General features: G+C 49.2%; 1 protein-coding gene across 4 annotated transcripts in view; it reads left to right on the forward strand.

Moving 5' to 3' along the window:
• RIPOR1 (RHO family interacting cell polarization regulator 1) overlaps nucleotides 1–14,681 on the forward strand; it is a 1,579,345-nt gene that overhangs the window by 786,468 nt on the left and 778,196 nt on the right. The window lies entirely within an intron of this gene.

The raw sequence follows: 14,681 nt of genomic DNA on the forward strand, positions 1-14,681 counted from the left end.
AGCAGTTGCAGTTTTGAAGAAGGACCCTTCCCAGTGGACCCTGAAGAAACCCCGTTGAAGACAGAAGGTTGGAGAGTCACCCCGCCCATGGATGCCCCAGTAACCAGGATGCCTACTCCAGGGAAGCCGGGTATATATGTGCGAAGCGACGTTGGAAACTGTCATAGACCACAATGGAGGACTTCAGGAAAGATGCAGCTGGAGAAGACTGTGCAAGAGTCTGGTGGAATCCAAGTTGAATTCTTGAAGTGAAGAACCTGTAAGCAGAGGGGACAGTATCTATGTCACTTTGAGGTGACCAGGATGCACGGAAGAGCAATGCCCAACGATGACCAATGGTTCGGGAGAGTTGACTGTGACCTTGTCGCTGCTGCTGTGAGGACCAAACGACGCTAAGTTAGACCTGGAGCCATGCACGAGCTGTCCCACGTTGGAAGTTGAGAACCAGGGGGTCTGTGTCTGGTGGGAGCACCAACAAGACTTGGCCGCTATAACAGGCATGGAAAGTGAAAAAGGAGCAATGCTGTCACCAGCAAGGTCCAAGGGACTCACCACAAGCAAGAGAGCCAGAGCAGGCCTTAGCAAGCAGGGGGGTATATCGTAAGAGGAACTACCCTCTTTCTGATTTGTACCTTGGGGAGTTTTAACCACCTTTGCAACGTTCCACCAATGTTTTCTAGAAACTCTCACCGCATTCCCACACACCTTATCAACCACAAAAGGACCACTATATTTCTTCTCACATTTTTTAATGAAAGAACCTTTCTTGATAAACACCTTATCACCCACTTGAATCTGGCATGCTTTGACTCTATTTGTGCTGTCAAAATTGTTTTTTTGTTTGGACTAAGCTTTACTTACATTCAACCTTGCTCTCTCGTCCCAAAAACTCAAATCAACACCTAATTTGACCCACTTAGACATCCAGGCCGGGCACAGCTTAGTGGCAGGCTTCCTTCCTCTCAACATTTCAAACGGGAAAATCTGGGTGCTGGAGTGAGGTGAGGTACGATAGAACCATAATATGGATCTGACAGCATTAATAACCACGCACCTCTTGTCAGTTGCTCACTGAATACAACGCACCAAAACACGGTTCATGCGCTCAACTTGACCGTTAGACTGGGGATGATAAAGAGCCGTCTTCAATTCTTTAATACCCCCGCCAGAAGGAATTTCCCAACTTCATCATTGGCAAACTGGACACCATTGTCCGAAATCACAAAACCCGGGTATCCCTCCCTGAGAAACATATCTCTTAGAAACTCAATAACAGCACAGGTGCTAGGTTCAGACATGAATTTGACTTCAGGCCACTTGGAATACAAATCCATAGCAACTAAGGCAAAACTATACTGCTTAGACAAACTTTTGAAAGGACCAACTAAATCAATGCCAATTTTCTCCCAAGCTTTCGCAGGATACTAGATGGGTTGAAGAGGAGGTTTCCTCGTACACAATCCCTTCTCTGAGGATAAGCACACCACACAACCAGAAACAATAGAATCAACCTCTCTGTCCATAGAAGGCCACCACAACGTTTGCCTAAGTCTTTTCTTAGTGAAAGTACAAACCAAATGTCCTTCATGGGCAATCTGTATAAGTCTGGGCCTCAAACCTGCAGGTGGAACTAACTTATCACCCATAAGGAGTATTCCATCATCAACAGAAAGCTCTTCAGATACCTTCCAAAAGGGTTGACACACAAAAGGCAAGATCTTCTCGCTTGGCCACTTAGTAACAACATACTGCAACACAACCTTCAGAACTTCATCCAAACCTATTTCATCTCTCCAGTCTCGCTCGGTAGTGGCACATGACTCTTGGAGATCGAGAGAAGCAATGAAACAATGTTCATCCACAGTATCATCCCCCTCCTCATCGAGCCCTTGAAGTGCAAAACAAGACAAAAAATCTGCTTGAACATTTTTCCCACCTTTGTGCTCGATGTCAAAATTAAATTGTAATAGTTTGGATGAGAACCTAGAAATCCTGGGTGTCTGTTCTTTAACCTTTTCCCCCTACAGTATAGAAACCACTGGTTTATGATCAGTGTTGACAGTAAAATTCGTCCCCCACACATAATGTTTAAACTTCTGTAGTGCCCACCAACAAGCTAACAGTTCCTTTTCTATGGTAGAGTAATAAACTTCTGTGTCTCACAATATCCTGGAAGCATAACTAATGGTATTTTCATTCACCCCATCGCTCTGAGTCAAAATGGCACCCAAACCATAATTGGACGCATCCACAGTGATACATCGCATGCTAGGATCAGATGTTTTCAAAATCTTTGAACTCGACAATTGTTTCTTGACCCATTAAAAAGAATGTTGGCAAACACTGTCCCAGACAAACCTGGAATCCTTCTTTTGAAGTTTAGTTAACGGTAATATGTGAGCAGCGTAATCGGGAATAAACCTGGAATAGAACTCACATACCCATGAAAGATTTAAGAGCTGTTTTATCTTTGGGTGCTTCTACTTCCATGATGGCATTAACAAGACCTGGTCTGGGTTTGATGCCATCACCTGACATGATATGGCCCAAATACTCAATCCTTTCTGTACCAAAATTGCATTTAGAAGCTTTGAGAACCACCCCATTATCTTGGAGAACAGAAAGGACATGATTAAGTATGACATCATGTTCTTCCTTAGTTTTAGCAAATGGAAGTACATCATCCTGGAATGCAACTACTCCCTCAATACTTTTGAGAAGATAAAACATGATTCCCCGAAAAACTGATGCAGCCGAGGCAAGCCCAAACGGCATCCTGCGATATTGAAAAGTCCCAACTGGTGAAACAAATTCTGTATAATGTCTGGACTCTGGCTCTAATACAATCTGGTGGTAATCTGTAGCAAGATCAAGTTTGCTGAACCATTTCGCACCTGATACAGAAACCGATAGATCGGTTATCTTCAGAAGAGGATGAGTGTCAACCCATATCGCCTTATTCAAATTGCGTACATCAACACAAATTCGAAGTTTCCCATTCTTCTTACGAGCAAACACCAAAGGCGATAACTATAAAGATGACTCAATAGGCTTGATGACGCCCATATCACATAGCTTCGCTAACTCCTTTTCTAAATCTCTTCTTACAAAAAAAGGTAAATTTCTAAATTTGTGCTTGACAGAAATAAACTCGTCCTTAACCTTAATCTTATGTTGGAAACCCTTTATAGTTCCTGAATTTCTCAGAAAACACTCAGGGGAAAGACATGCATATTTTCTCTACAGAAGGGTCAGATACAGAGTTCACTTCTGACACTCCTACAACAGAGGCTTGGTTAGAAGTACCCGGTCTCAAAATCATTCCAAACAACCCCTGGTGAAACCAGCCCAAGATACATAGCCTGTTGATAGCAACATAAACTTCGCCAAAAATCTTCCTCCCAGGGGCGGAGCTTGCCTGACTCCAAGATGGCCGCGAGTTAGGGCAGCTCTCCCAATCACCATCAACAAGCCGTCAGAATCCTGCTTAAATCTCGATACCATATATACTACGAGGGGTAGCTGGCTCGCTGCAGTTGAGTGCTATCCGGTGTGCCCTGCGACTTCCAAATCGGTGCAGCCAAACAGAAGTTACAGGCAGTGGCACACATTGGCAGTGGAGGCATACGAAGCTCTCCAGCTCCACAGACGGCAGACGTGCCCCACTCTGAAACGGAAGCACTGGGTGAGTGATCCCACGGCGAAGCACGGCGGCCTTGCTAGATATATTCACAGAGGAGCTCGCGCAGGATAGATGCCGGGAGCCACAGGGTGGTCATAGGAATCGTGTGCCTGGGCCGGGGGTTCCTCCGGCGTCGTCCGCAAATGTGGTACGCGGCACTGAGATACCAGGAGCACCAGTAAGTCGGCAAGCGGCGGTGCTCCCGCGAGCTACTTGACTGCCAGGGAAAGGTTTTTCCTAGCGACTCTGAATCAGCACGTGAGCCCGGAGCTGAAAGGAGAGTGAGTTGCAGCGGCCTCGAGCTGCATATGAAGCCGAGAGCTGCGCTGGCACAGGCCTACACAAGGTAAAACGTGGTGCTTGGGACTGCCGTTAGCGCACCTGGGAGAGTAAGTGCCAAGCCTTAACGCGGCGCGATCTTCTAGGAGCCCGAAAAATACGCCTCAGAAGTACAGAGGTGAAGGAGCAAGTTAGTCCAGCGCTGGCCATCATGTTGGGACGCTCACATGTGTGGGAGATAATCACGGCGTGATTAGTTAAGAGACACTGAAATAGATATCACCCCCTCTGTAGGGCACAGAAGGCGTTCTGAGGGAGATCTTAAGAGAGTGCAGAGGTGAAAACATTTGACCTCGCTAGATCCTATCAGCTGGCTACACCAGGCCCCAGGATAGCACCGACCCGTATTAGAGAGGTTACCTGACAGGCTCATCCACATCACATAAATCTGGGTAAAACAGACAAGCTCCAGCCCAAACTCCATTTTGACCTACTGTCAGAAGCCCAAGATCGGACTGGGGGAACTGGTGACGTGTACCCCGCTGCATTTTGAACCTGAGGTCCTGGTGCTTCACCTACAGGCTGCGCAGTATACCTTTAATTCTCCACAAGCTGTCCGGTAGGAGGAGTTCTGTCTAATGACGTCATCCTCTGCTGTCCTATCGGAGGAGTGCGACACGAAGAAAGGGGAAGAGGACGTCCCACCGGAGAGGAAGGCAAGCGAGAGGACGGGAGAAACCAGAGAATCGGAGAAGGGGCTAGCAGCGTTCGAGAGGCGTCAGCTGTTCCCTGAAAAGACCGCCAAAGCCGACCTTCAGGAAGAGAAGACGACGCCAGGAGGCCAACGAGACCATGCGCCGCCCCACCACTCTCCTGGAGAAGTGTGGCTGGACAAGGTACGGCGCAGTTTACCGGGGTTCTCGGGGCACTGGGTGGGGAAGGGGGGACCTAGAGAGAGGACACCACTAAAACGGGGTTACATCAGGTGGCAGTTGTAGGGGAGTAGGATATGCTTCACATGGGTACCCCCACTTTTTGCTGGTGTTTCACTGTTTTTCGACCTTAGTCTGGCTGTGTCCCTGCTAATCAGGACCACAGCCTAGCTGCTTCCTTTCTAAAATGGTTTCCATGTACATTAGGTACATATCTAATTGGATTCTGGAGTGCCTTATAAGCCCCTAGTATATGGTATACTATGTACCTCGGGCATAGGTACCTCAGAGGCCTACCAGGGGCTGCAGCATGTATTATGCCACCCCTGGGAAGCACTCCAAAATGACACCACAGGTCTACTACTGCAGCCTGGGTAAGGGTGTGCTTGCACCCCTTACATTGGTATAGGTTACCTATATCACTACCTTATACAGACACATATAAACCTATAAGCCACTCCTATGGCAGGCCTTGACAATCCTGAAGGCAGAGTGCTTGGTTTTATGTGAGAGGGTGCCCAAGCATGAGCTGAGCCCCTCTGCAGCATTCGGAAATACTTCCTTATGGCTGTTCTGTGATACAGCCATACCATATACTCTTAACTGCATTATAACCTCCGGTAAATGCTAACTTTGGGATGGCTGCATCAAAACATGTTGTGTTTGGTGTCAAACGCTTTGGAATACTACCCCCCTGCCAGTCCTGGCAGCGGGGGTAGCATTCCACCCTTCTAGAGGGAGAGAAATGTTCACACTGGCTAAACCCGGTAGGACTTTCCTGAGCCCTGGCATCACAGAATGGATGCCTCTGCCACAGACACAGGTCTGGCCTCCTGCTGCTGACCGAAACTCCGGCAGGGGAGGCCTGGACAATAGGTTTCCTGTCGAGGGGAGGTGTCCCCACCTCCCCAGACAGGCTGATGTGTATTGGGGCTGGGCGGGGGCACTCTCTGGTGCTTGAAGTCCTGCACTGGGAGCACATTTGGTGTCCCTGTGCATACTCCAGTTCAAACCGGTTGCAGGGGCTACCTGACCCTGCTCTGGCACAAAACTGGACAAAGGAAATGGGTGTAACCACCCCTCTTTCCTGGCCCACCCATAGGTGGGGCCTTAGAGTTAGTCCATCCCCTAAACTTAGTATAAGTATAGGAATCCAGTCCCTAGGACTTTAGATTACCCTGGACGAACCTCTGCAACATATATCCTGGACCTTCGACTTTCTATCACGACTAGAAGGTGGAAGAAATCTCCCTTGGGGTCAAGGAGTGACTCCCCTGCTTGGCAGGCACCAAAGAAGCAACTGACCGGTCTGCAATTCTGAAGATCCCGCCGGACGCCGAAGTCTCTGCATCCCCAGAGGTGGATTTCCAGACTTCCCCGAGGCTACCCTGAGTCCACAGCAAAGCTGAGGCCCATGGCTATCGTGGGAGACGTGGAACCGTGACCCCTGGACACCGTGAACTTTTGCAGCAACACTACCTTCCTGGTCATCCTCGAAGTTGTGCTTTGGGCTCGGAGTAGCCCCAGCCTTGAGCACCTCCTGCACCGAAGATTGTTGGCCTCCACCCCACGAGTGATCCGTGGGCCAGCTTCAAGTGCGATCGCTCCAGGCTCCTTCGCGATCACTAGCCCGTTGGCTAGCAGGTCCCCACGAAGGCAACTCCTTTTCTGATTGGGATTACCTGGTTGCTCCAGACGTGCCCTGACTTACCCTCGCTGGGTCAGTCCATCAGACCTTGCTGGTCTGCACCGCAGTCTTTTCTCTGCATTCCTGTGACTTGCCGTTGCCAAGGCTTGTTGGGTCCATTCTGGTCGCCGACACTGCAGCACTCAACAGACTTCGTGGGACAGCTCGAATCCGGCTCGTGGACTTCGTCGACGCCTCCTGGACCTCGTGGCTGAAGAGTCAAGACACCCATCAACTTACCTGAAGCACCCCAAATCTGTGGGCATTGGTCCATCCTGCCCTAGGTCACTGGCTAGTGACCCAGACTCTGTCCCCTCTGCTTTCAGGTTCCTTACATCCTAGATCCAGGCTTGAATCTCTCCGGACACTTCTCCTCTTCACGGCAGCAGCAGTTCTTTGCAAGCTTCTATTGAAATCGACGACGCGACCCGACACCAAAAGACACCTATGCACCCGGCTTTCCTGGATGAGGTAACTCGAGTACTCCGGTGCTCTTGTGAGTGCCAGCCCTAGAACTTCTTAAGTCCAAAAGGGTTTGGTCCAGACTCGATTAGAAGTGTCCCTAATCTTTAAAATTCCAACCGCAACATTGCCCATAGAAGATAATAGGAACCCGCGGTTGTGTTTCCACACTGCATACAGCTCCCATGGGTCCCCGGTGTCACTACCTTGGGTGGTTCCTTGGGGTCCCAGCGATTCTAGAGACAATAGGCCTAGTGCCTATCTCAGTCGTGGTTCTTATACCACTTTTTTAGTATATGGTTTGGTGCGCCCCTAGGGCCCAAACGTGTATTTGTGCTTTTACTGATGCTTTATCACTTGTAACTTTAGTACTTCGAACTCCAGTCTCATTAAGAGACTAGAGGGGTGTGTTTATCCTTAAATACATATATTTCGAATATGTACCTGGTGTGGTTGTCTTTTCATTTGATCATTCAAGAGATTATAGACTGGTAAAACAAGCTGCTTTACATTCCTTCAAGACTACCACTAGGATAGCTTTCAATAAAGGTTGTCTTTAACCTATCACCATAAGGGGTTGTTTGGACTGATACAGGGTGCCCACTAGAATTAGTGGACAGCATATATCAGGCCACCTTCTCACAGCAGTATGTGGTGATCCCTCACAGACCCTCTCCCGAGTCAAAAGGTTAAAACCGGTCAAACCACTGATCCGTGGCATTTTAGTTTTGTTTTCCCTATGTTCTTGGTCATAGAGGGCCCTGACCTGGTGGACCCCCTGACATTTGGTGGAGAATGCGGACAAACTCCGTCTGACACAAGATGGATAACCACGTATATCAGTTAAAGGAGGGACACTCTAAACTGGAATGGGCCCTCGAAATGAACACCAACCAAGCAGAGATAGATCGCACTGTCTTCAACTCCGCTATACAGACTCAGGCCGAGAACATGACCAGGTTAGCAGAAGGACAAAAACAGTCACTGCTGGCGCTTGGTCAGGGAAGGGGACCTATGCCCCCTGGAACGGTGAAACAACTACAGAAGTATATCCCCAGGGATGATCCCGTTTCCTTTTATTCTCAATTTCGAGAGGGCCGCCAGGGCCAGCGCCTGGCCCGCAGAACGATGGCCCTTTTACCTCGCCCCTTTACGCACGGACGAGGCCCAGGCCACCTATCAGATCGCCAACAGGGACGGAACGGCAGCCTATGGCCACGTTAAACAGTTTATCATGGATTGTTTGGGGGTGGATAATGAGTCACACAGACTCAAGTTCTGACAGGAAAGGGACGCCCTGGGGGACACGCCAAAACCCTATTTTATAAGCTCAAGGATGCCGCTGATCAGTGGCTCAAACCACTAGAGTCCACACGCGAACAGATCATGGACAAAATTTATCTGGAGCAGTATCTGGAGGCTGTGGCTCCGACAGCATGCAGGTCTGGACCTGGAGCATGCTGTGGAGATGGCCACATCATATGCTCGAGCCCAGAGCTAGAACCTGAGGCATGCTGTGGAGATGGCCACATCATATGCTCGAGCCCAGAGCTAGAACCTGAGCAGAGAGACAGAGCGAATACAAAAAGCCCCCTCCCCCCCCCCCCCGAGTGGAAAGGAGGCCTAACAAAACTCCCTTTGAAACCACTAGAGCTCAACCGGGAAGACCTGAATTGATTACCCCCTCAGGGCCTCAATGTTTTGAATGTGTCAAGTGGGGCCATTTGCGAGGTTTTGTAGGAAGAAGGACAAGCTGGAATAAGATCCGATAGACGTTAGCTATTTGCCACGGTCCATTCTCTATGTTTAGGAAACAGGACCTGTATATTATGCAAGTGTGCGAATGAACAATATGGTAGTAACAGCCCTTCTGGACTCAGGGTGTAAGCACTCAATGGCCAGAAGTGAGCTAATTCCCCAGACACAGTATATCCCAGGGAGGATCGTTAGTATCCGTTGTGTACATGGGGATACCAAGGAATATCTAGTGGCCAGGATAACCCTTCAGATTAGACCAGGTACAGAAACCATAGCCAGCGTAGAGGTACTTCCCTCCCTTCCGGAACAATTAATAATTGGCATAGATAACCCCTGTTTCTCCAGTCTCCTAGCGGGTAAACTGAAGTCCTCTTCCCAAATGAAGGACCCACATGACTCTCTACTCACCTCTGAACCCTGGGCTATGGACCATCACTTTAGAACCGCACAATTGAACAACAGCTCCCTTAGCAATGCATGGCAAAGCGCCAGGGAAAACCGGCATAACACGCAGAAAACCTTTCCCTGTTTCATTGAACAGAACGGGCTCTTGTATCGTGTTACTAAGGAAGGAGAGGAACCCCAGCTCTTGGTTCCTGTGGGCTTTAGGGACCAGATCCTGTTTTATGCACACTCTCACCTACTGGCAGGTCACGGTGGGATAGAGAAAACCAGTCGATCTATTCTTCACAGTTTCTTTTGACCAGGTGCATACGCCCAGAGTAAGAGGTATTGTCAAGTGTATGAAGTTTGTCAAAAGAAAAACTCATACATCCCACGAGGGTACCCCTACGACCTCTTCCCATTATTGGCCCGCCATTTGATAGGGTGGGGATGGACCTCATAGGATCCCTTCCCAAATCCTCTAGGGGATACCAGTATGTCCTCGTCCTGGTTGATTATTCAACCAGATACCCCGAAGCACTTCCCCTTCGAGCAGCAACCACCAACACCATTGCTCTAAGGCTGATTGAGGTGTTTTCACGGATTGGGTTTCCTCGTGAGATCCTCATGGATCAGGGAACTCCATTCATTTGTAGACTAATGAAGGAAATCTGCAAACAACTAAACATAAAGCACATAAAAACCTCAGTATACCACCCACAAACAGACGGCCTCTTAGAGAGGTATAATGGAAATACAAAACTCACCCTAAAAAAGCTACGAACTGGGGATGGGAAAAACTGTGACCAACACCTCCCATTGGCTCTTTTTGTCATCAGAAGCCAGGTACAAAGTAGCCTGGGCTTCTCTCCTTTTGAATTCCTCTTCGGTCGGAAGCCCCGTACCCTTTTGGAAATCACCAAGGAGAGCTGGGAGAAGGAGGATGCAAAGGAGGCCCAGGCTCTATTCGACTATGCCAACCAGGTAAAAGTCTGTCTCCACAAGCTAAGAGTGCTGTCTCATGAATCCCTGGAAAGAGCCCAGGCTACTCAAAATCATTTCTATGACTAAAGCAAGCGCTGGAGGGAGTTAGCGGTGGGTGATTGGGCTCTAATCCTACTACCATCGTCCAGCCATAAGCTAAAAAAAGAGTGGCAAGGCCAATACCAGATCACAAAGAAGATAGGGAAGACCACCTACCTATTGAAGCTCACCCAAAACAAAAGCCAGATGTACCACATCAACCTTCTAAAGAAGTGGTTAGGTGCCCCTCCGAGGCAAGTCCATACCATTTCAACCGTAGACACAGTGGATTCCATTGTTATCAATACTGACCTGACGGTAGAAGAAAAACTAAATATACATGACCTTCTCCACACCTTTAGGGCTGTGTTTTCGGACCAGCCTGGGAGAACACACCTGGCTGTACATTCTGTACCCACCCAAGAGGGTGTCGTCATCCGACAAACCCTACAGGGTTCTCTAGGCCTGCAGGAGCGCCCTACAGCAATAGATTACACAGATGTTGGCGTCGGGTGTTATAGTTCCATCACGGAGCAACTGGTGCTCACCCATCATCCTCGTGCCCAAGCCGGATGGCAGTATCCGGTTCTGCATCAACTTTCGAGCAGTAAACCGGATTTCCAAGCAAGACGGCCGGCTGTCCCCTTCCCAGGGTGGACTAACTAATCGAATGTTTGGGTGTGGCACATTATATCTCCACAATAGACCTCACAAAAGGCTATTGGCAAATTCCCTTAAACCCCGACGACCAGAAAAAAACGGCCTTCTCTACCCCGGATGGTCTATACTGTTTTACCGTCCTGCCCTCCGGGCTACATGGCGCACCCGCCAGCTTTCAAAGGCTAATGGACACTCTGCTAGCACAACATCAGATATGCCTCAGCGTATCTGGATGGTATTATAGTGTACAGCAATTCCTGGACTGAACATCTTACTCACCTAGAAGCTATACTAACCGAGCTAAGAACAGCTCACCTGCACATCAATGCAAAAAAATCTAAATTCGCCCTTTCATAAGGTGAAGTACCAAGGCTATCTGCTAGGAAAAGGTATGATAGAACCCCAGACAAAGAAAGTGAGAGCTATACAGGACACCCCTTTTCCACGAACCAAAAGGGAGTTGAGGGCATTTTTAGGTCTTGTGGGTTATTACAGATGCTTTATTCCCCAGTTCTCTGCCATAGCTGCCCTTCTCACTGACCTCTTGAGAAAGTCAGCCTCCCCTTTACATCTTCATACCCCCTACGAACCTGTGTCCTCAGCCTCCCAGCAACTGAAGGACGCCTTGAAAACTTCTCCCGTTTTACTCACCCCTAACTTCCAGGAGCCATTTATCCTCCAGACTGACGCTTCAGGGTTAAGCATAGGTGCTGTGCTCTCCCAGCTAGATACAGATGGTCTCGAAAAACCAGTTCTCTTTATCAGTAGAAAGCTATTCCCTCGAGAAAAATTATATCCCACTATCGAGAAAGAGTGCATAGCGGTGAAATGGGGTATTGAGAAGTTGAAGTACTATCTGGAGGGGAGACCTTTTGGGTTGTATACTGACCACGACCCTCTTACCTTGCTCCAGAGAAACAAGGGCTGCAACGATCAGGTCCTCAGGTGGTTCCTGGCTCTACAGCCCTTCCTGTTCGATGTCCGACACCGAAAGAGCAGTGAGCAGGGCAACGCAGACTACCTGTACCGTTATCCTCTTTCTCCCGAGCGGGGCAATCCTAGGGGAGGGGTGTGTCAGGAGCCCAAGAATGGACTGGGGCAACTGGTGATGTGTACCCCGCTGCATTTTGAACCTGAGGTTCTGGTGCTTCACCTACAGGCTGCGGAGTATCCCTTTAATTCTCCACAAGCTGTCTGGGAGGAGAAGTTCCGTCTACTGACGTCATCCACTGCTGTCCTATCGGAGGTGTGCGGCACAGAAAAAGGGGAAGAGAACGTCCCACCGGAGAGGAAGTCGAGCGAGAGGACGGGAGAAACCAGAGAATCGGAGTTGGTGCTAGCAGCTTTCAAGAGACGTCAGCTGTTCCCTGAAAAGACCGCCGACCTTCAGGAAGAAAAGACGACGCCAGGAGGCCAACAAGACCACGCGCCGCCCCGCCACTCTCCTGGAGGAGTGTGGCTGGACAAGGTACGGCGCAGTTTACAGGTGTTCTCGGGGCACTGGGTGGGAATGGGAGGTACCTAGAGGGAGGACACCGCTAAAACGAGGTTACACCAGGTGGCGGTATGTGGTGATCCCTCACAGACCCTCTCCCGAGTCAAAAGGTTAAAACCGGCCAAACCACTGATCCGTGGCATTTTTGTTTTGTTTTCTCTGTTTTCCCTGCTCTCCGAGGACGACGACGAGTCCCGTCTTCAGGCCGGATCATCCACTGCTGGTTACAGAAGCGTGTTGTGGCAACCGGACTGTTTTGACGCTCCCTAAAAAAACTCTAACAGAGGAATAAACACAACCCTCACTGAGACAGTTATTGCGCACTGGTACTCTTTCTGGTCGTTGAGGGCCCTGTCCTGGTGGACCCACTGACACCTACGTAAAACCCCTTGGTCGAAGGATTCCATGCCTACCGAGCAAGATGCCGCCTCAGATGATTTGAAACCAGGGGTGGATATAGATATGAAGCAGGCATTCGCACTATACAACAAAGCCTCTCAAAGATAGACAGCAAAATTGATGCGTTATCGTTTCGCATGGACCGGGTGTCAGAACGGCTAGACAAGCATGGCGACAGGCAAGACACAGTGGGACAGTGCATATCCGACATGGGGAACGTTGTCCGAGCAGACGCAGAGACCGACAAAGAGAGGGACAAGATTCTGCTTGCGCTGCAGGCAAAAGCTGAAGATCTCAAAGCGAGATCTAGGCGGAAGAACGTCCGAATTTTAGGAGTAGCTGAATCGTGCAATATTGGCAATATGGAGCAGTACGTAGAGAAGCTACTTGTCACACTACTGGGCCGGAACACCTTCTCTGAAATACTAGTAGTAGAACAAGCGCATTGCTCCCTGGCGCCAAGGCCGGTACCAGGGGTGACCCCCCGGCCTATCATAGCGAGGCTACTGAATTATAGGGATCGTGATGCGGCCTTGTGTAAAGCTCGAGAGCTGGGAACTCTTCATCATGAAGGTGCGGAAATATCTTTGTTTCCCGACTTCACCATGCAAGTACAAGAAGCTCGACGGCTCTTCATTCCCGCAAAAAACAAACTTCGAGACTTGAACCTAGAGTACAGCATGCTGTATCCTGTGAAGTTAAGGGTCAAAATGGACGGTAAAATGCATTTCTTTGCTGATCCTAAAGCTGTTCTACGCTTCATCAAAGATAAAGTGCTGCATTCCAAACGGCAGGGGTCTTCAGGCTCCTCCCAGTCATACACGGCAGGCTCCCAAGTGCTCGTGAAGAGCAAGAGTTGGGGGAGTGGCGGCCTGGGCAGCACGGAGAAGGACAGCACGCAGAATACAAAGAGACAATGATGGTTACATACACATATGGTAGCATGGGGATGGGAGAAGCCTGTTTGCTATGTTGTGCCTTGAATGCACGGGCTGGGGAAGACCAGAAAAACATTTCAATGTGAAATTACGGACTGCTTGATATAAGTGCCGGCTCATAGACCATAGCATAAAGCCCCTCACAACGACGTCTGTTTAATGTTTTATCAGGTTTTTTTTGTTTGTTTCTAGGGATCGGGGGGGTTGTGGGTTCTCGTGGCGTTGGAGGGAATGTTTGTTCCATAAGAAAGGATACACAGTCATCGGTGTAGACTTGCAACATTAGTTTCAGGGGTCTGTTCACTACGGTGCTTATACATAATAAATGGCCCCTAAGGGTGAGGAGGCGCAGGATCTCCATCTCATGACCTGGAGTGTGCGGGATCTAAATGACAGCAGAAAGGTTAGAAGAGTTTGTGCTTACTTAAAGAGACACTCCGTGGCCATCGCAATTCTGCAGGAGACACATCTTACCCCAGAGCGCAGTGGGGAGGTACATCCTAAATTACAGGGGATATGTTACTCTGCAGACTACACTTCCCATGCCAGAGGGGTCCTGATTTGGATAGATAAAAGGGTGTGGGTGGAGATGACGGGTCTGCTCAGAGATCCACAGGGTAGGTTCGCTGTAGTCCTCTGCAAACGGGGTGACTTGAGATTTCTCCTGGTGGGTGTTTGTGGCCCTAATTATGATGATCCCCAATTCTTCATTTCTCTGGCTGCCAAGTTAGTACAGTGGAAGTGTGTCCCACAGGTGTGGGGAGGTGATTTTAATTGCATACTAGACCCAAATATGGACAGATCCCAGGGCCTGCCCAGGCGTTCAGCGGCTGCTGCAGTAGCCTTACAAGACATTATGCACGCAGAAGGCCTTATAGATATCTGGAGACATAGATCCCCAGCAGAGAGAGGTTACATGCATTATGCCTCTGTTTACAACACTCACACCCGAATAGATTTTTGGCTATTGTCAGGGGAATTA

This window comes from Triturus cristatus, chromosome 12 (genome assembly GCF_964204655.1).
Source record: "Triturus cristatus chromosome 12, aTriCri1.1, whole genome shotgun sequence".
NCBI classification, from domain to species: Eukaryota; Metazoa; Chordata; class Amphibia; order Caudata; family Salamandridae; genus Triturus; species Triturus cristatus.